This window comes from Manacus vitellinus, unplaced genomic scaffold (assembly GCF_001715985.3).
Source record: "Manacus vitellinus isolate BGI_N305 unplaced genomic scaffold, ASM171598v3 scaffold_3_pilon, whole genome shotgun sequence".
In the NCBI taxonomy this organism is placed as follows: Eukaryota; Metazoa; Chordata; class Aves; order Passeriformes; family Pipridae; genus Manacus; species Manacus vitellinus.
The window spans coordinates 31,535,428-31,557,337 of NW_021940535.1; the positions used below are offsets into that span (position 1 = coordinate 31,535,428).

Below are 21,910 nucleotides of genomic sequence, written 5' to 3' on the forward strand. Positions count from 1 at the left end.
TTTACTCTGAATAATTTTACATGTAATGATATAGATTCTATGACATGGTTAATCTTGATCTACATCAGTGAAGAACAAAAGATAACTAATGATGCATCATTACAATTCGAAATGCTATATTCATATCTTCTACATTGTAATAGAAACAGATTTGCTTCTTTGTTAAGAGCTGTAGATGTGTTTAAGGCACTTGACAAAATGGACAAATCCATTCCCATGCAGTTTATGTCTGTTGTGTCTTGTAGTGCTTTAGCTCATCTGATCTTTGCCAAGTTTACTGTAAAAAATTTAAGACGACAGAACAAAGTTTATTATTAATAATAAGTACAGAAAACCACAGCTGACTGGCTCTAGTTTTCAGCAGTTTCTCTTCAAGTGGGAGGTTGGATAGTTGTCCAGAGGTTATTTCTGTGACTCACACTGCTTTTTCATTACAAATCAAAAATGCAATGATTCTTCTTAGATTTTTGCATTATTAAAACTCTTATTATTTAACCATTAATTATTGCCTCTTTAAAATGGATTTATATGCATGGGAGGCATTGGGGCATAAGAAGTTTGTCAAATGTTATTTTCAGGACCCTGTGTTTTCAATAATATAACTACAGCAAGTTTCCTTTCTGATATTATTTCCTCAGATTCAGGATGTTTTGAAAAGATCTTGTTAATGTTGCTCAAGAACTTTCTTGCTGAGTGCAACTGCTTCAGAAAACCCTACATTTTTATAATGAAAAGGGACAGATAAAATTACAAAGCATGTGTTATAAAATAAATTTAAGCAAGATATTGTTTACTAAAATATTGCAGTTTAAAGATCAATAAATTCTAACTGATGTAGTTTGATTGAACATAATAAATTTAAAAATAATCCAGTTTGCCACTAAGACATAAAAGGAAAGAGGTGGTCAAGCTACATTACATTAATCTCTTTTGGTGATGAATTATAAACAGCCAAGTAGGATGTAACATAGAGTTGTGTCCTCTGATATCTATTTGCAGCAATATGTTTCAGTCTCATTTACTGTGCTATTCCTTTAGTTTCAGGAAAATCAAGTACCACCAAAATGAGTCCTTAAACAGTTGCTGTGAATAGCCACACACATGCTAAGGGACTGTATTCACACACAGATGTCGATACACACAGGTGGGTAAATAGAATTATTTCCTGCTTATAATATTGTTCTGTTCATTCCTCAGAATCAGAATGGTGTGGTGATCACTATCACTTGTGCTTTCAACATAGTGCCTGTTATTTTGTACACAAACTGTCACATTGCCAATAGGTTTAGAAGGACAATATGGATTTCCATGTTTACACACTCAAAAGTAGTGCTTTATTTTTCATTAATTCATCTCCTAACTTTGCTCCTATTTACTGTTCTTCCATGGTAGCTGATAATTTCTTTAGGTTCTTCATCTGAACCCCTGCTTTAATGGAAGTGAATGATACCTGACAGTAAAAGCTGTCTAGGTTTTTTTAAAAAACTGTCTAAATATCAATTGCCCCTCCACAAGAAGGACTTGTATAAATATTTCCTTTGGATTTATTTTAGAAGGGTTAGGTGCTTCCCCTGACTCCTGCCACCAGTAATATTAGAAAGTCTATAAACTTTAAATCAAAATGCAGTCTGAGTAGAACTAAAAAAAAAGTAATTCTGAGACACTGGCATCTTCTGCATTTACAGGGAACTTCTTTTACACCTTTTGTGTACTCAGCTTAGCTCCAGGGCTTATGTGGACTTAAGAAGTTGCAATCTTTATGGTTGTACTAGGTCCTCACTTGGAAAACACTGATGCTTTTTTCCTGGGACAGTTTATTCCATTCATTTGTCTATTTAAAGAAGTCTCCACAGATGCCCTAAGTTAATAAAACTTCTCCACTGAAAGGGATGGATGTGACAGAATTTTTTCCTGGGATAGAGATACTGAGACTTATCTGAATAAAAAACATTGTAATTGAGACCTACCGTGTTGTCTACTACCTATCTAGCTGTCTACCTGTGTGGAAAGCTTTTCACAGATAGTTTCTTGTTTCTTTTTTTTCTGTAAAAAACATTTAGAAATCTTTAAGAAATGTATTCCTATCCCAAAGATCTTTTCCCCTATACGAAACGTAAGGCCAGAACTACTTCTTTTCCCAAACTGCAGTATCTTGCAGTTGTTCTTGGCTTTGGCATAAACCAGCTCCTTCTCATGTAAAAACCTTCAAATTGCTGCTGCAAAAATTGAACTGACTGCTTGAATAACATGGCCTCTGCTTTGACTTCCTGCAGCGGTGTCCTGCTTTCCATTCCTCTCTTGGAGACTTAGTCTCATCTGGCCTGTCATCACTTAAAAACTGAGTAAATAATATCTCCTCTCCAAACCACCTTCATTTTGCCAAAGATTCTGAACTTAATTGTTCTGTATTTAAATTTTTCCACAAAACAACCTCTGACTAATTTTTTCTGTGTTGTCTTTTAGGTACAGGTAGGCTCTTCCACAAAATTTTGTGAACACTTTTCACTATTTTTACCTTTAAATCGCCCCTTCAACTCATTACAAAATGCTTGGGGGGGGAAATAATAATAAAAAAGAAGATAATTTGGCCTGAATTAGTCCTGCTTACTTTTAGATAATATTATTTAAATTAGGAGACTGATTACATTGGGTTGCCTTCATCTGTCAGTGACAAGAAACAGTGATTACCATTAATATTGCCATAGGCAATAGTAACATGAGCCTAGGGAAATAAAAGTGGGTATCTCACCTTCATAATTCTAGACCTTGGTAAGTAGCTGGCACATGGTGGCTAATCCATATTTGTTATTATGGCCTTTCCACTCCAACTTGTCCTAACTCCATCTGTCTGAATCATAGCTGGTAATTGTCCTTATTAAAACTGAGTCATATTTGGGCTTGTCTTTGGGACTGCTCTGCAGAAGGGGCTGGGAGTTGCTGTTGAAGTAATCTGAGTTCCAGAGATCTTCAGCAGAGTTTTGGCTCTTAAAATAGCTTTTATTTCTTGTCCAAACTTAATGTTTTTGAACATACTGAACACTTGTGAAGTTTAAATCCTTCCTATATTATATGAGAACAGTGAAAAAACCTAATAAATGCACATTTTGTAGTCTTACACAACTCAGAATTGACCTACCCTATGAAAGAAAACATGTAATGTTGAAGGAACTTCTTTTCATTTCACACGGAAATATCAAATTTTTGTTCAGTTTTGGAAAGAAAAAGGTTATAAAGTTGAACCCAAGTCTCCAAGCTTCCAAGTTTCTATTAGTTCCAGATATTTTATGCCCTAGACATTTGTATAAGATATTTGTCTGGAATTTATACTGACTGGACAGAACAGTATTAAATCAGTATTCTTTTTTGTTTGATGCATTATATAGAAAAGTAGCTAAATCTTCCTTATTCTTCTGCTGAGATATAGAAGAAAAGAATATATTTCTCAGACAGAGACATCAAATATGTGTTTACATGAGAATTTTATCGTGTCTGGAATTTGGGAGAGAGAGAGAAGACAGAAATGGAAGAAATGTCATGGAAGCACCTGTGGTTACAACTACGTACATGTGTAACTACACTATCACTCTACTGGAAACAGACTTTTAGCAGTTTACTACATCCTCATGCTCTATCTTTATCCATTGTCCTTATTTTTCTTTTTTTTTTAGTAACAGATTAATTTGAGGCACAGCCATAATTTATAGGAAAGTATAATATACAGAAAAAGGGCTGGGTTTTGGCTGTAGGCGTCACTAGCTCATTTTCTTATTGTTACCTCTCTTTGTAAACTGTTCACCCCTTTTCAGTCTTTTTGGGTGAAATTTGATTGATGACTAAATATCATAATGACTTGAAGATCAAATTTCAAAATTCAGAAATCATTTCTCATCAGGAGGTTTAAAACAGATAGATTGTGTTCTGGAAAAGACCAGACTTGAATTTTCCACTAAGTCAAGGGTTTTCTTTTTCATTAAGGCCAGGAATCAGGATTTCCCAAGAAGTTAGTGGTAAAATATCACAGCAGGTAAGTGTTTCCCCCATTAGCCAAGCATTAAAATATTTATCCAGACTTTGAAGTTGCAATGGCATAAGAATGAATGCCACTTGCTGTCAGTAAGTTTTTGAGATGTGCTGCGCACACTGCATTGAAAATGCCTATGCTTGGGTATACTTTTATGTTTCTGATGATGCACTTGGCAACATAACAAATGGAAAGGCTGTGGTGTTGGCCAGTTCTTTCACTAGATGGCAATAAGCACCAGGTGTCTTTAGTGAGTGCCTATTATGCTTTCCACAGTCAGAAAGTCACTTGACTTCAGACATATCTGCCTGCTGCAGTTTTACAACCACTTATGCTTTTTTGGGGTGCAATTCAGGTATCTGGTCCAATGATTCCTATTTTCCTAAAATTGTCTGAGCTCAGTCAAACAGAAGGCAAGCCCAAAACTGGGAAAATAACCTAATAGTTATTTCTAGATGGGTAACAGGTTACATGCAAACAGGGATAATGTAGTAATCAATTGCTCTTAGACATAAGACTGACTTTATTTTAGTGTTTGGCAACAAGTTTTAAACTAGGTAAGTTACACAAACAGCTTCAAATTCTACCTGTGTCTTTTTCCTATTGTTTTTGCTTTGTGATCAAGTGTCTGAGTGAAGTCCCTTTCAGTGAGGCTTCTGCCTGTTTCTTCTGTACATTGTTTATGTGGTTGTTGCAATATGGGATGCATTACTCCAGGGCTTTGGTCCGTTTTGATGACCACAGCCTCCTGAGGGTGAGAAGGAGACAGTGTCTAAACATGCAGAAAAGTCATGACATTCCAGTAAGCATATCAGCCATTTTACATCACCAGATGCATGCCAACTTCTCCTGGTGCGTGACAGGAAAGCTAGGAGACTGGCTTATCTGATGTAATTTAAAAGATGTAATGCAAGTGGCTTTCATGATAGAGCTGAAGTTCTGCAAGGACAGCCATGACCATGTGTTCCTGTGGTAGGGTGCCATTCTATCTATGTGTACTCTAAGCATATGGCTATGTGGAGAATAAACTTTAAACATGAGAATCAACAAACCATTCACTGATCTGAAATTAGAAAGGAAGTAGGATATGAAACAGACTTATGAAATTGGACTAAAAAATCCTGACAACTCACAGTCCAAAAATAATTGATTTATCAGACTGCATTCTTTCCTCTATGCTGAGGGAAAATCTTCAGGAAATATATTTCTTGAAAGATCTTCCCCTGTTTCTGTCTGTGGCAGAAAAGAAACAGAAATAAGCTTTCTGGTGGCTTCCTCCCAGTCTCAAACTCTGCAGACAAAATTATTTAATCATGTTTACATTCATTTTCTCTTTGTAGTTGGAGAAACCCTACTGCTGTGTTTTCACTCTTTTTACTCTTTGCAATGAGTGCAATATCCAGAGCTATCTATTGTATGTGAAGATGTATGCCTATATTTTTTTAGCTAATCCAGTTTCTGTATTTCTGAACATATAATGAACTTATTATACCTTCTGGGGGGAGATAAAAACATTGCAGAAATATTTGATCTTTGATACTGCATCCAGTCTTTGCCCCCAAGAAAAATCATTTTAATTATTTTTGTTTTATGAAGCCTGATTAATAAGTATGTAACAGTGGTGATCTTATTGCTATTATTTTAGACCTCTCGCTTTCCTATTAAAAATATCGTTGCAGTTGGTTTCAGGACATTTATTTCATGGTGTTGGTAATGATGTTGATCAGATCCCCGAAGGGAGTGGGAGAATAGCTAGTCCTGCTTCAATTGGTTACAGGCAAGAACACAGCTTCCATCTACTGAGATCAGTCCAGGGCAAAGATAGTTTTGTCTTATCCTTCTATTCTTCTCTTTTGAGCCCACTGTAATTATGGTGGACATTTGCGTAGCACTCAGAACATGGAAAAGGCAATGACAAATAATTAAAGTTTGAGCTCACTGAGCTTTGAATAACCAAAATTCATGAAGTAAACTGACATAAATCTCAAAGGATTCAGCACTCACTTTGAATGTTTCCAAACTTAAATCCATTAATTAAAGTAATTTAACTTGAATTGGGAAGCAGTGCTGCAGCAATACTACTTTCAAAATGAACACAATTTAGTTGTATAACTTGGTTTAATTAGATGATATTCTATGGTATTGTATTTATAGTAATGATGTTGGATGGTTTGACTGAAACAGCTGTTTTTTAATATGAAAGATAATATTTTCATTCCTTTCAGAATTATTTTTTCTCCAGAAAAGTTGCTACAAGAAATTGCCCTTGCCAGTCTTAACATACAAAATGACGGAGCCCCACCAGATTTCTCTCTCCCTAAGTTTAGGTCTTCTGATGCATAAAAAAAAGTTGCAATAACCTTTTATTACATCTTATTTATTAGCATCTCATTTTTAAAATGGTAATTACAGATGAATGAAAAGCATGAACAATTTAACTGACGATTAGCAACATTTATATGCCAGAGAAAAAAAAACCCACAATATGTCAAAGAAAATTAAGTTTATCTGGCTTTTCCACTTGTCTTGCCAGTCATCCACGAATTAATAACCACTGCCAGTTTCATGAAACAGTGTCAATCTTCATGATGACTGGCTGGTGTTGAAAGAAAAATGAGGATATAATTAGGTTTTATAGGCATTTTCTATTCAAAAGCAAGCACAGGAGGGGAAGGTAAGGCAAAAGAGTAGAAAACACTTACACCAGCTTTTAGTTAATAAAAGAACCCTATTATTTAGCTTATACTACCAAAGGAATTTGTCTATATCAAAATTCAGCATAATAGAGAACGATTTACCAAACAAATTGGGAACTGATTAATATAAAATATTAATATGAAATATCTTTAACAAGATCACTGAATCTCAGTCATTTAAAACTTCTTTGGTTTAAAAGCTTTTGTGAAATCAAATTAAATATTTCCTTCCTGTCATTTTCCATCCAGTGAACATTGAAACTTTGTGAACTACCATATCCTCTAAGTATTAAGGTAGGTTTACTCATACTAAGGGTTTTTTAAGTTTCACTGCTTATAAATCAAGGTGATGTCTCAAGATTTTTTGGCTATGATAAACATTGGAAAGACTGTTCACTTTTCATCAATGCATCAAAAGGTTAACAGTTATGGTGAGGAGGCAACTTCTGGCATTTGATACATATTTTAGGAAAGGGCTACTTACATGAACAACACAGTAATTATCTGAGCGAAGAAATGTTATTCCTTCCATTATGTTGAAATATATCTTTATTTTTCTGTTTCCAGCTTGTTGTTCCTTTCATTCAGTTTCATTCTAACAGGTCATTAGTACATTTAACCAAATGTCTGAAACTATTGCAAACTATTTCCAGTACAGTCACCATTATATAAATGGAGACTTTGAAAAGAGTACTCACTGTTGAAGAAGGAATGCTTGACAACAAACAGATATTTCATGTATAATGATTTGTTATGATAAACCTAGTTACTGCCTTAGGGCATTAGTCTCTCAAATAGCCCTGTGACTGAACTGTAGCAAGTGTTAAAATTTGGAAATTGCACTATAGTTGTGTATTACATGTTACTGCAATAAAGACTAGAGTTCCCCAGCAATTCCAGGCAGCACAACATGTATGAAATCATCAGTTTAGATATTGCCTACCAAAACAATGCAGTGGCCTTGATAGTGTATTTATACTGATGTGTCAACTTGTAAGTTTATGTGTAGGAACCAAATTTAACAAGTGTAAACTATTTTCATTAAAAACTTGCTCCATTTATAACTAAATACTTTACTGGTTAATCCTGAAAATTCTAGTTGAGTTCTGATTCTTCAACAGATAACCCAGGTCTGTCTGGGTAGGATTTATCTCAAGCCTCAAGTATCTACCTTGGAATCCCCTTAAAAATGACACAGAACAAACTGCTTTCGAGTCAAGTGTACAGTGCTCATCATCCTAGAGTGCATATCCAAATTATGCCAGATGAACCACAAGTTGGACTCGATGATCCTTGCGGGTCCCTTCCAACTCAGAATATTCTGTCATTCTGTGAAATTCTCATGTCTTTTCTAGTTTAGCCAGAAGTACTCACATGGTGAGCCCCAGAAAGCGAAAACAATGCAGGCTCAATTCCACACGGCTGAACATGTGTAATTCTAATGCTCCCAGTAGGTGCTGTGCCTATGGAAATGCTGGTCACTTGGAAAACACTTCTGTTGATATATAGCAAGTTCTGCTTATTCATCATTGTAAGAAAAGACTGAGAAAGAAGTTAAGCAGCTAAGAACTTACTAATGATCAAATCTGTTGAGTAACAAACTTCAGTATTTACATAATCACTTTCCATGAGACCTTGATCTGAAGGAATAACCACAGAAAAAAAAATCACTGGAAAGAGGACTGTGAATAATTAATTTTTTAAAAATTTTTTGTTCTTTTTTTTTCTTTGCAGCAATTATCAGGGTAATAAAGTGAGTAAGAACTGTCTGTGAATGTAGTCTATCTTAGGAACGCCCTTGATATTGTCTCACATAGAATTCTCCTGAAGAAGCTGGCAGACCATGGTTTGGAGAGGTGCAGTCTTTCCTGGGTTAAAAACTGTCTGGATTTCTGGACCCAGAGGATGGTGGTGAATGGTGCCACATCCAGCTGGTGATCAGTCACAAGTGGGATTCCTCAAAGCTCAGTATTGGCGTCTATCCTCTTTAATATCTTTGTCCGTGATCTGGACAAGGGGATCAAGTGCACCCTCAGTAAGTTTGTGGATGACATCAGATTGGGTGGGAATGTTGATCTGCTGTAGGGTAGGAGGGCTCTACAAAGGCATCTGGACAGCCTGGATCAATGGGCTGAGACCTGCTATATGAGATTCGAGGGCCAGGTGCTGGGTCCTGCACTTTGGCTACAACAACCCCATGCAGTGCTACAGGCTGGGGGAAGAGTGACTGGAAAGTGTTCCAGAAGAAAAGGATATGGAGGTTCTGGTTGACAGCAGGCTGAACATGAGCCAGTGTGTGCCCAGGTGGCAAAGAAGGCCAATGACATCCTGGCCTGTATCAAAATAGTGTGGCCAGCAGGACTAGGGCAGTGATTGTCCCTCTGTAGTAAGCACTGGTGAGGCCACACCTCGAGTACTTCAAGGAAGACATTGAGGTCCTGGAATGTGTCCAGAGAAGGAAACAGAGCTGGGGAAGGGTCTGGAGAGTAAGTCATATAGAGACCATCTGAAGAAGCTGGAGTTGTTTAGTCTGTAGAAGAGGAGGCTCAGGGAAAACCTTATAACTCTTTACAGCTCCTTCTATCTGAAAGGAGGTTGTAGCAAGGTGAGTGTCCCGGGCAACCAGTGACAGGACAAGAGGAAATGGCCTCAAGATGTGCCAGGGGATGTTCAGGTTGGACATCAGGAAGAATTTCTTAATGGAAAGGGTTGTCAAGCATTGGAATGGGCTGTGCAGGGAAGTAGTGGAGTCACCATCTCTGGAAGCGTTCAAGAAACCACTGGATGTGAAACTTACTGCTATGGTTTAGCTGGCATGATGATGTTTGGTCAAGGGATGGACTCAATAATCTTGGAGACCTTTTCCAACCTTAATATTCTATTATTCTATTCCATTCTATTCTGTTCTATTTTATTCTATTCTATTCATGGTAAAAAGAAATTACCACCAGATGAGATGCTTGGCTTAGATTCTCACACAGATTCTGTCAAAACTGAAATAACAAAATACTAAAAGGATATCTAAACATGGGCTATGGCCTCATTCCTCACAGCGAACAAACATTTTATCTGGAGGAATAAAAAAAGCAGTATACAAATGTGTGTCAAATAATTCAAGCATCATCCTCCTTTAACACTGACCAGCTGTGGGGAGGAAGCAGTTGAAAGCATAAGATTGTCAAGGAGAGAATTTAAGGTTGGTTTTAGAGTTGTTTTCGCTCGAAGGTGCTAAGAATACTCAGTGTGGGAAATTTCACATATCATGGTTGCTTTTGGGTTGTTTTCTATCTTCCCTGAGAAGTGGAGTTGCTGCAGAACATAACAAGATTTTGTAAAGAGACTTAAAACATTCTTTACAAGCCTAGGCCTCTCGGGGTGGGGGGGAGGGAACAGAGGTAAGAAGTTTGAAGGTTGTAAAACACAGTCTTGTGGAGTAAAGCACACCAGGTCCCTTGTTATGTAGAGGCCAGGAACATCCCCCCTCCCTTGCACCTTTTTGCCCCTGCTAAGTTTGGACTAGCTTAGCAGTGTAATGTCCCTGTCTGCCAGGAAAATGATGGAATAAATCTATTCTTTAGACTGCAACAGTGGATTTCAGTCGCTTTGGTTACCTGTGTGTATTCAGTTTGTACACCTGTACTTAGCCTGTATAGCAAGTTGGGAAGGTTACTTGGGGAGAATTTTCCTGATTTCAGAAGACCAGCATAGATCCATGAAATTTGTTCTAACATTTGCTGATTTTCATTTGTATTTTGTTTCTCAGCACAGTACTTCACATATATCTTCACTGAATTTCATCTAGCTGCTTTTGAACCATGTCATGAATTTTGCCAGATGAAACCTTTTTAAATCATGCTCTTCTTTCCATTATCTGAGTTGCTGATGAAAATATAATCACTTGTGGCTCTAGTTGGGACCTTTGTGGAGTCTCACATAAGGCAGTCTTCCAGTTTGAAATCGAACTCCTCTACAAACTGCTCTCTGTGCATCTGTTTTTATGATTGTTCAACTCAGATCTCTTTGCTACATGGTGCACACCTCTGCTTAGGTCCAAGTGACACATTTCCAGCTAAACTATTTACTCTGTAAAGAAAGAAGTTGTTTTGACTGTGTTTGGTTTTGAAGAACACATTTAAGATCTTGATTTACCACCGTATTATTCTCTAAATACTTGTAACTTGATTGTTTAACAGTTCCATTTAATCAGATGACTAGCTGGCATACTGTATTTTGCTCTCAAACATTCTCAAGGTGGCATCTAATTATGACAAGAGAATGCTAACATAGGTGCCACTGTCTGCATGGATTGAAGCAGGTCATGCTGTAACTAAACCAGCTACTACTGAGTAAGCTTCCCTGGGCATCTGCTGGTGGCTCTGATGGGTGCCCTGCTGCATTATGCAGATCTACCTCTTTTTTTGGAAACCAGGTTGGGGATCTCCAGCATGGTTGTCTCCTACTGGAGAATCTGCCTCCCTGAGTCCAGCAAGAACACTGGTGCACAGCCCTGACTACATAAGGAGTCCCTATCAAGAAGCACACACAAGCAATAAAATGAAAAATACAGTAGAATAGTGTAGTGACAGGAGCTGGTCAATGCAAGAGTAACCTCAGCAACTGTTCCTTAGACATGGTCTTTGTGAGTAAAAAACAGTTTTGAACAGCTGAACACCATAAAAACCTTGAATCCACTCCTGGGCTTGTTTCCTAAAGGATGCATTCACAGTTCAGCACAGATTCCAGTACACCATACACTTTGCAGGAAGACGAGTTTTGGGAAAAAAGTATTCTCCTGCGGTCAACTAAACTATAGAACCCAGAGGAAACAAGGCAAATAACTAAATTATCTCCAAAACATTTTCAAATCATTCAGTTTCCTTAGGTGATGTGCTATACCAAATGAAAACATCTTAAAATTACCCTGGTTATCTGCTATGGCCTGAAGGTAGTCTTTTAGACACTGTGACATTTCCCAGAAAAGTAAACAAGGGAATTCCAAATGTCTGACACATTTTTAATGGAGAACATCTGTCTCTGAACACAGCTGACTTCAGCATCCCAGAGAAATGTTACAAAACATCTGCCTTTTTTCCCTGCAGACACAGTATCCTTGCTAATATTTTATTAAAAGCCTTCCTTTCCATATGCAGAAATATGATCTATGTCTTAAAGGGGGTTTTCTGTTTTCCTTGCTGCCAAAGAACTTATGTAGCTTTGCAAGTATGCAACAGGTCAGTAAAGCACTAATAGTTTATTTAGCGTGTGCACGGTAAATATCTAAAGTTTCCTTTCGCACATGTTTTGCTTGCATTTCTGAATGATATTTGAGTAAAAAGGGCATGGTTTCATATGTTTTAGAGGACAAAAACATTTTAAAGGTCTCTGTAGAATCCCTAAAGTACTGATTGTGGTGTATTGCAGACCTCCATGTTACTGTAACAGCTTGGAGAATGGATCTCCTGTGAACTGCTCTGTGTCATTAGGTGGCACTGTACAGCAATGCTGACAGTTTTAAGACTTCCTCAGCTCAAAAGGGACATTTTGATTATCTAATCTGACTTCCTATGTACTGTAGGCTATAGAAATCCAACAAGGAGTTCATGCTTCACTCCAAAAGTGTGCTTCAATAAAAGCATATTTTTAGATATAGGTTTTGACCTCAAGAAAAATTAAAACAAACAAACAATACTTATTTCCCTTTCTGATAGCAGAAAACAGTTTGTGTTCCAGACCTTGATCTCTTTGTTAAATAAATTGGGCCTCTTAAACGCAACCAAGACAAAATATCTGTTTAAATTCAGAATAAGCAAAAGGATGCATGTTCCTACCACTGCAGTAAAGAAGACCAGCATTAAATTCCACATGACATTCTTATTTAAGTGTCTTCCTATGGCAGCACATGTCTCAGAAGGGATCATTTGCTTTTTATGAATGCTGGTACTCTTATACTCCTACAATTTCAGTTTCATTTAAACCACTTTTACTTTTGACTGACTTTATCATCTCCTGCCTGTCCTTTCTGCCAGCAGCCTATTTTCTACTAGCTATGTAGGAGGTTGTGGCATGTCAATTTTTTAATTTAATTCCCCCAAGTGTGGTTGCACACAATTTTCACTCTTCATAATGGCATGAGGAAGTGACTTTGTGCTTTCCATCTAAAACTCTGAAGTTTCATACAAAAAAGTAGATGAAGTTGTGTATATGCTTTCATATATTGCTGTTTTATATATGCAGCCGAGGCCCTGTCTTTACATTACTGCGTTACAAGAGTGTAAGATGCGTGCTAAAATGTCTTCAGTTTAGTAATAAATTCAGATCTTTCTGTACTTACTGCCAGTCTCCAACAAACAATTCTTGTGAAAGTAGGTTAGGAGTGCTTATGGATAGAGTTATAGTAGGAAATTTGAAGAGTTTGTTCCTTGGGTAGCAGATGACAAGCCAGTGGGACACCACAGGCTCCAAAGCTCAGTAGCAGCCAGAACCACCTCCAGCCTTAGACTCATATGACTGCCTAAGCCAGCCTTGATGTCCAGACCTCAGAGGTGCTTCAGAAAATGGCTTTTGGGTACAACGATGACCAAAAGGCACTTACTGGTGTGAGCAGAAAAAAAGACTGTATCACTTCCTTCCATACTCAAGAAAGAGATTTGGTATGTATCTATACGTAAGCAAGATCTATCAGTGAAATCAAGCCTCATGATAAACCAGTTCTTCCGAAATTGAGGTAAGTTGTAAAAACAGTCAAAATAAATAGTCTATGTTTTACAATAGACACGTTTTTAAAAAAAAATGCTTTTAAAAGCAATTTCAAAATGGAAAGATCAAGGTATGTCCTTCCAGAATGATAAGACCCAGAATATTTCCAGAGTTCTGGGCTTTTCTTTTTTCAACCAGAAATTAATTTTGACAAAACTGACATGTATCGAAATATAATTATATTGCCTGTTTTGAAGTGCTTTGTTAAGTCACCACCCCATCTTACTTTTTTTTCCTGAATATTTTAGAGCTTTCATGTTGGGTTAACCAGCTTGTATGATCTTCTTACATACAAAATGAAGAATCATCTTTGGTTCTCTATCCAGAAGAGATGAGAGGGGTTCCTCCCACTGGTGATTAGCAAGGGAAATGAAAAGACTTTGAGTTACATTTTTCATTTCTTCCTGTGCCTTTTCCAGAGCCACAGTCTATTTTTATATTAAGTCCCTGTGGGTATCTCTGAGCTAGGCAAATACACATTCAGAGCTTGCTTATCGTCAGTAATGAAGTAAAGGTCAATCTTTATATGAAGCCAGTGTTTGTGATGTCAGAAAGAAAAAAGGGCTTGTAGCATTTAACATCAAAAGTAAGAGATGGCAAATAAAAAGGTGTGTTAGTAACAAATACTCATTCTTTCATTGGAATTAAAAATGGAGAACTTGTGAGAGCCAAATCAGACTCTCTGTGTTGTCTCTGTGATACCTAGTTCTGGAAAAGCACCCCACCCAAGGCTCTGGTATTTTCTGGCGAGGTTCCACTCACAAAAAGAAAATGTAACAAGTGGGCTGGAGGAAGTATCTGTCAGCATTTCTCAAGTAATTAACGCTGAAAACATAACATGAGAAAAATAATGTCTGGTAAAAAAAAAGAACTAATCTAGATCGTCCTTGTGATACAGAATCTTATAGTGACCTAGTGCATTTACTGTTTCTGTTAATGATGCTGGTCTCATTAGAAATAAAGGAATAAAACTGGCTGATGACACAAAGTGTAAGATACTGGGAATATAGATGAACATCAGAGTATTCTGCTGCAGGGACTAGATGACCTGAAGGGCAAAAATAATAGAAACAATAAATGTAACAATGACATGAATTTAAGAGTAAAAATTTTTACTGCAAGTGGGAGAAGCTCATTAGCTTAGAACAGCAAACACAAAAAGATCAAGATACAGGAGTTCATCACAAGATAATCAACATTCATAAATATGATATGGTATGAAAAAAGCAAACGTGATAATAGGATGTATCAAGAAAGGTCTTGATAAAGAGCCAGAGCCAGAGAAGTGATGGCACATACAATTTCAAAAGCAGAAAGCTGGGTGGAAAGCTGGCAGAGAAAATGTGAATATTGAAAAATATAAACTTACAATAATGAAAACAGCTCTGCAAGAAATATAGACACAAAATCAACTGATATAGATGGGAAGAGTCATTCTATTGAACTCAGTGGAAGATGGGTTAATCTCCAGTCTTCTGGATGTGACCTGGAAAGAAAAATCTCCATATCATGTGTTGTAATTAAAAATACCTCTTTTTGTTATTTTAACCCAAAGGTCACTTAAGTCACAGTATTCCAATATGACATGTAGGCTATTCACCTAGTATTTCTATTAATCTGACTCAAAAAGTTTCTGAAAATGATGTCCTGGAATGCATCATGGTATTTATAATCACTCCTGTTCTTTGCTTTAGCACCTGTAATTTGTCAAGCAAGAGCAAAGTGTAGAACAAAAGATCCCTAGCACCTAGCACTTCCACAGCATATTGACTGACCTTTATGTCTACTTTTGCTATTTATATTGGCAGTGAAGTATGCAGAACAAAAACAGGCAGGAAAACTTCTGATTTTTAGGAAAACCCTTTTAAAAATTGTAATTATGTTAAAGTCACTTCTTACGTTATCCCTTCAACTTAAAATTTACCTGGTAATTTTCCAATTGTAAATGTAGAAGTTATTTGGTTTTGTGGGTTTTATTTTGGTACAAATTGCCATATTGGTCAAGTAAACATTTGCTAGAATGGAATAGGAAATCACTGGCAGTTTCATTTTCTTGGGCTAGAATAGAGCAGAGTACATTCTTTTCAAGCAAAGAGTAATGGAGTAATCTAGTGAAGTGTAAAGAATTTCATAATCATTATTCCATATTGTTGTGCTTTACTTGCCCTCTAGAAAGATATCAAGAAGAAAGAAAAAAAATAGAAAAACCAGAAAGTCATAAAGTTCATTTTTCCACTTATGCTAATTAATATCTATTAGCACCACTAAAAATTTTAAATAATTTCCAGGTGAATAAGGTTATAATGACTTTTATCTAAATAAAAGTGTTTAACTTGTGTTTCATTGTAATTTTCAGTCAGTGATGCTAAGTAACAGTCATGGTTTCATCAAAGAGAAATACCAGTGAACATCACCATAAACTTCATTTCCTCTTTTTGCTATTTTACTTTTTGTTTTCATTTTCAAGCTGATGATATTTGCTTTGAAAAATAAGTTAGGTGGTACATATCTTTTCTTACTTTTAACTTCTTCCACAGCAAAGAAGTGAGCATTCATTGCTGTGAGCAAACTGACCACAGCAGTTGTGAAACTGAGCCCTCCTTGCTGCTACTGCACTTTATGAATTTGTATATAGCAAGAAAATAAGGGAAAAGGTGAGTCTCCAGGCTCTGGAGTCTGTAAGAGGTGAGTGCCAAAGGCATACTGGAAAGCAGAGCAAAAGCTGACTGCATTACTTTGACAAACATCTGGGGCAATAGGGAGTAATCTGATTGGTTATAAGTATGGATGAGGAGGAAAGGAAGAATGAAAGGCAATTACACCTCTTTATATCTAGCTTTAAGAAATGTCTTAGTCCTCTCTTAGTGTTATCTAGCCCTGTGTACAACCACAGCAGATTTAACAGGGGTGGATAAAGAAACAGCCCCTACAATGGAAGAGAATGTTATACACAAACAATCAGCTTTAGGCTGTAGCCTATTGAACGAACAAACTGAGAAGCTGTGAAGGAAAATTTGATGCACTCTCAGCAAGCCAGTTTGTTCTTATTCCTACAGTGTGTTAACTTTTAGCCTTGAAATGTGTCTAGATGGCTGACACGGTCAGAAATGGCAGCTTGAGACAAAGATTACTAGAGAAGCCCTCTGATGTGCAGAGAGGACTCCCTTGCATTCTAAATTCCTCAGAGAGGAGTCTAGGTGCAGCTGGATTCAATCTTAGACCCAGACTTTATCAACATTTTATGTCCAAAGGATTATATAAGTGTAATTAAACATTTATACTTTGCCCTTTGGATTAAGGATGGCAAACCATCCTTATTTATATTAAAAACCATCCTTATTTATATTAAAATACATGATTTATTATGATAATGATTAGGCTAAAAGCTCTTAATCAGAATTATTTGCTACACGATATATGTAGCTATAACAACTAGTATAGTGCACTGTTTTTTAAGCAATATTGAAGAAATTGTATTAAAGGTAGCAAAACCAATTATTAAGTAGAGATCGATGTTACTCCCCTATATCAATGACCATAGGAAAATCTCTTTCTCTCAACCTTGAGGAGTAACCTTAAGGGGCATCCCCACTCAAGGGAAGAATCTCCACACACACTCTGAGAAGGGGTATATTAGGAGAACTTGGCATTAAAAAGTGAGACTGGATTTTTATAGTATAAAGTGATGGACTGTCAGTCATACTTTCCTGGGCCAGCAGTGTGAGCTCAGCATCTTTACAGAAGTTATCAATAGTGTCAGTTGTTGGTTCCTTTATCACGTGCTTTACCAGGTCTGCTGTATCTCCATCTTACTATCACAATGTTAAACCTTGGAATTAAGTCAGGCTGGTTTCAGCATTATTCAGCATCAAAAGCAGCAAGTCAACTCTTTCTCCGTTCACCACTGACAGCTTTGCAAATAGGGTGTTGTTTGAAGTGTGTTACCCCCATTCCAGACAGAATATTCTGCTATAGTGGCTTACAGTTTAATTGCTTTAATTTGCACATTTAATTCTGAAAGAACGATTCATTGCAAATTTATATGTCTCTAGGGCTGTCAGTTCTGTCCTTATTTTTAATGAATATACAATATTGATATAGCTGCAACTTTTTCTGCTCTTATGAGATTTCAGTTGACTATGGAAGTATTCTCATTTTAAATCACTTTTTAGATCTAGGTGAATAATACACAATAAGTCCTTTATTATGGAATTTAAACTCCTTCTGATCATATGGGTATTAGGCTGCTATTTTCTCAAGCATTCACTTTCAAAAAGTCATGCAGTAGTTGATATGAATATATATATTCTGTGCCTCTATTGGATGGCCAAAATGCTGGTTAGTATCTATGCTACAAACCATTTAAGCTTCTATTTTGTTTTGGGCATATGTCAAGTTTCAGGTATGAATGTTTATAGGTTTGAAGGTTGTGGTTTTTGTATGTGCTCCAGCCAGACCTTGTCAGCCGAGTCCCTCAGTAATACTGCAGGCAGCAGGTTATATCCATAAGCATGTTCAGAGAGAGAGAGCATAAAAGTAGTTGGAGCACAACAGAAACCTCAGTTCCTCACACACCCACCAGCACTCTTGCAGCTCCTCCCTTTGCCTCTGCTGCTTTGATCAATGGCCAAACCATCTACTGTGCAAAAGTTTAGAGGCTTAAGGCTTTCATTTTTTTTCTTTCCTGAGTTCTCTAATTTACAGCACTAGAAGTCCAAAAGAATTTCAGAAGCTTTAGCACAGTTTTTTCACACCCACATCTGTGTAATACATAGAAACCTGAGATTCTTGTCTCTGTGTGATGAAAGTTATGAGCTTGCATATAATGAAGGGAACCCCAAAAGCTACTATAACCATTCATAAATATGACCTTACTTAAAAATAACTTACTTTTCTAAATGTCAATGCACATTTCCACAGAGGCTGAAAAATTAGAAAGGATTTTTTTGATAACAGCTTTCACTTCATAATGAATTTATATTTATGTTTTTTCTACACATTGATATGTCTGTACCAATAAGATAATTTCATTAGGATTCATGTGCTAGGACCACCACCTCTTAGAAATTTACAGTATAGTGATTTTGTGTGAGACAGGCTACGAAAGAACTGAAAAGCCTCATTCAGATGCCAAATATCTGATTCCAAAACTGAATTCCACACTTTTTCAGCAGTCTTTTAAACAATATTTGCCACCTTGAGACAGGATCTTTTCATCTTGTATCTATGGATTGAGGTAGGTAGTGAAAAGCTCAATGTGTGTGAAAAAGAAGCACTTATGTTAAGCCTGATTTAAAATAATACGAATTGTATTGTCATGATGTTCAGTGTGTTACCAGCTCAATTCTAAATAGAATTGTTTTTAATAACTACATGAATATGTACAATCTGTCAATTTTGTTACCTAATAATAATTTTAAAAAGCCAAACAAAACAAATAAAAAGCCCAAAACCAGAGAGAATTCTCTTTTCTATTGTTTTTGAGATTAAACACAAACTTTAGCCAGCGTTGTTGCCATTCTGTGGATGGTTTCCATTCTTGATCCAAGATCCCAGGTGGAAATGTACAAAACTCAGCCTGGCTGCTCTGTATCTGCCTAATTTCCTGCATCTTGTCATGTCGTTGTTTAAGGACCAACATATTTCCTGGCTCAGTTAGCATAGGGTTTACAAAGCAGCTACGTATAACAACAGCCCACTCTAGGGGCTACATCTAAGCTGCTGAGAAATCCTTCTTCATTATACTATTAAAATAGTATAACACTTTGATGGCAAGAAATTTCACAAGCTATCTCCTTTGCAATGTACTTGTTCAAATTTTTGTGCTGCTGTTCTGAAACTTAATGTCACTCATATCAGGCATCTTTGGGGATTTTATTCCTTTGCTTAAAATGCTCTTTTTCTCTGACTCTGGTGTCAAAATATATCAGTATAGTTAAAAATTGGTAGTTTAAATGTAGAGGGAAAGCAGAGGTATTTTCAAGTTGAGTGACTGCTGTGATTCCTTATACTGAATCCTCAGTCATCCTGTATCAACGACATACCACAGAAATGCTTTATAATTTGAATCTTCTGTATTCCAAAAATGTTATTTTGCTACAGCAAACCCAATAATATCTGTCAGAGGATGTGGCATGATCCACGATGGCTGAACTGAATACCGAGGAGGCAGACATTTAGGGATAAATGAGAATGAAATAGAGGCAGCATATAAACACATTCACAGGTGATATTGTAAGGACTGAATGAGATGGATTGGATAAGCAGAGATAGGAAATGACAAAAAACTTCTCCAAATGTGAAAGGATGCATAAATTATTGTTTTCTGATAAAGCTGTTAGACAACATGCAACTACATTACCAGGGAAATTAACTCACAGGTGACCTGGTGATGAGAGGGAGATGTAGAATGTAAAGTTATTTCTTTTCTTCACACAAACTATAATATGCTTTTCTTTTCCCTGAGCACTTCTTTCACTGGACTTCAATATGAAAGGGCGGTGGCCCCACAAGGGGCCTGTAAGGAAAGGCAAAATTCAAGGAGAAATTAAGGTTTGAAGCTCACTTTAGCTTTAGATTTAGAAGTTAAGGGTACTAGAAAAATAGGATAAATGGAATAGGTAGAAAGCTGTGGAATATAAAGGAATTGTAATTCCACAAATGAAAAACTAAATTAAAAGTCTCCATTTTTATTCCAAATTGATGTCATATGGTGACAAAACTTGTTCTTAATACTAAAAATAATCTGCTATGACAAGAAGGAAATTCTCCACTACCGAATAACGCATCCTGTTTATCAGTTGTCATTACAGCCTCCTGAACAAAACACTAAGGAAACTTTTATCTTTGAGGCTTAATGTTTAAAAGATACATTAGTGTGCTATCAGTATAAATGAAGAAAAAAAGTATATTTATTAATTTTTTTGCTTTCTCTTCCCTAGACATCCTGACCACAATTACAGTGTACTTCTCTAAAATTCAGATCTCTCTGAAGCAAGTAGGAGCTGTCACCCCATTCTTGTTCAGCTGCTGTTGATGGATATGAGTGCCATTCACAAACTGTTGGGCAAAATATACAGCAATAAAGAATATGAAACTTTTGTCAGGTGCTGCATTTTCATATGAGCTGAGAATTTCTGTATTTCACTACGACCAACTAGCCTGCACGGCATCATTCATAGAAAAGGAAGTCCGAGTCTGATCCCTCAGAGTCAGCTCAGTAATGTACTGGAGGCTTGAAAAATTAAGTTCTGAAAGGCAAAACCAGTAAGCATCATGGTGCAAGGTCTGGAGGGAGAAGACAAGGACTGAGATGTAGGTACATCTGGGCACCAAGAGGCTGCCTTCTGTGCTGGAGGGCAGGGGGACAGGAGGCATGTGGGGAAGGATCTGGCAACCCCTGGGACTGTTGTTCCCTGTGGGTTCAGTGTGCCATATTGTATGCATCATACGTCCTTGGCCCCAGGTTTGCATTTGGCAAAGGCTGTATCAGGCAGAGCAGCACCACCACTAATTAATTCACCAGATTTATGCTACAGACGCGACATCTACCATCTTGGGCACTTTTTAATTGGAATTCATATTGAAATTTTTAAAACAGTTTCCCTAAAGAGTTTTCCCATTGTTTATACAGTATCTGCTAAAAAGAACTGTGGGTACAACATCTTTAATATGTGGCTCATTCTTGTTGAATGTTCATTTTCTGTTTGCAGTAAACATTTGCTTACCTGTTGTGTTGAATCACATTGCATCCCCCAAATGAGTTGTCACTTTGACTGCTGTAAGAATTGAAATCAACTTAGCTATGTATGTTATTCAAACATTGCATGCAACACCATATTCCTTGTAGTACTTAATGTGTCTCACTTAAAAGCAGATTAGACACCTCTACACTGTGATGCCACGCAGATAATTTGTCAGTACTAATGAAGCTTTGTAAAGTGGCAATTTTATCTATTAAATACAGGTACTTCTTATATTTGTCTCTTTTTAGGGGTGACAAGAGCCTGCAGCTAATGCTATGTCATTAAATACAGAGATAGGAATGGAGTTATTTGGTCATACAGAATAATAATTATGCTACTCTCTGCTGCTCAGTAGAAGCCAGGTTGGTTGTGTAATCACTGTGCCATAGATAGATGGTTGCACATGGTAGGCTGGAATCATGAAAGCTGTAAGGCAGAAATACTAATTGATAATGTAAACGGGAACTGCAATCAGCTCTTCTAAAAGTGAAATGTATTTTAGCTGTGAGAATTTTGGCAGAAGAAGACAATTTTTTGTAAATAAATTTTTGTTATAAAAAAAGGTGAAGTTCACTGGCATTTCATAGAATCAAAGAATGTTTTTTTGTTCGAAGAGATCTTTAAAAGTCATCTGGTCTAACACCCCTGCAATGAGCCAGGACCCCTTCAACCAGATCAGGATGTTCAGAGCC

At 36.8% G+C, this 21,910-nt stretch overlaps 1 long non-coding RNA gene across 1 annotated transcript; it reads left to right on the forward strand.

The window, feature by feature from the left end:
- Positions 1–6,651: 6,651 nt before the first annotated feature.
- LOC115307673 lies at positions 6,652–20,604 on the forward strand. Its single transcript, XR_003916015.1, has 3 exons — positions 6,652–7,011; positions 16,011–16,127; positions 20,415–20,604. It is a non-coding gene; the product is annotated as an uncharacterized LOC115307673 (long non-coding RNA).
- The last annotated feature ends 1,306 nt before the right edge of the window (positions 20,605–21,910 follow it).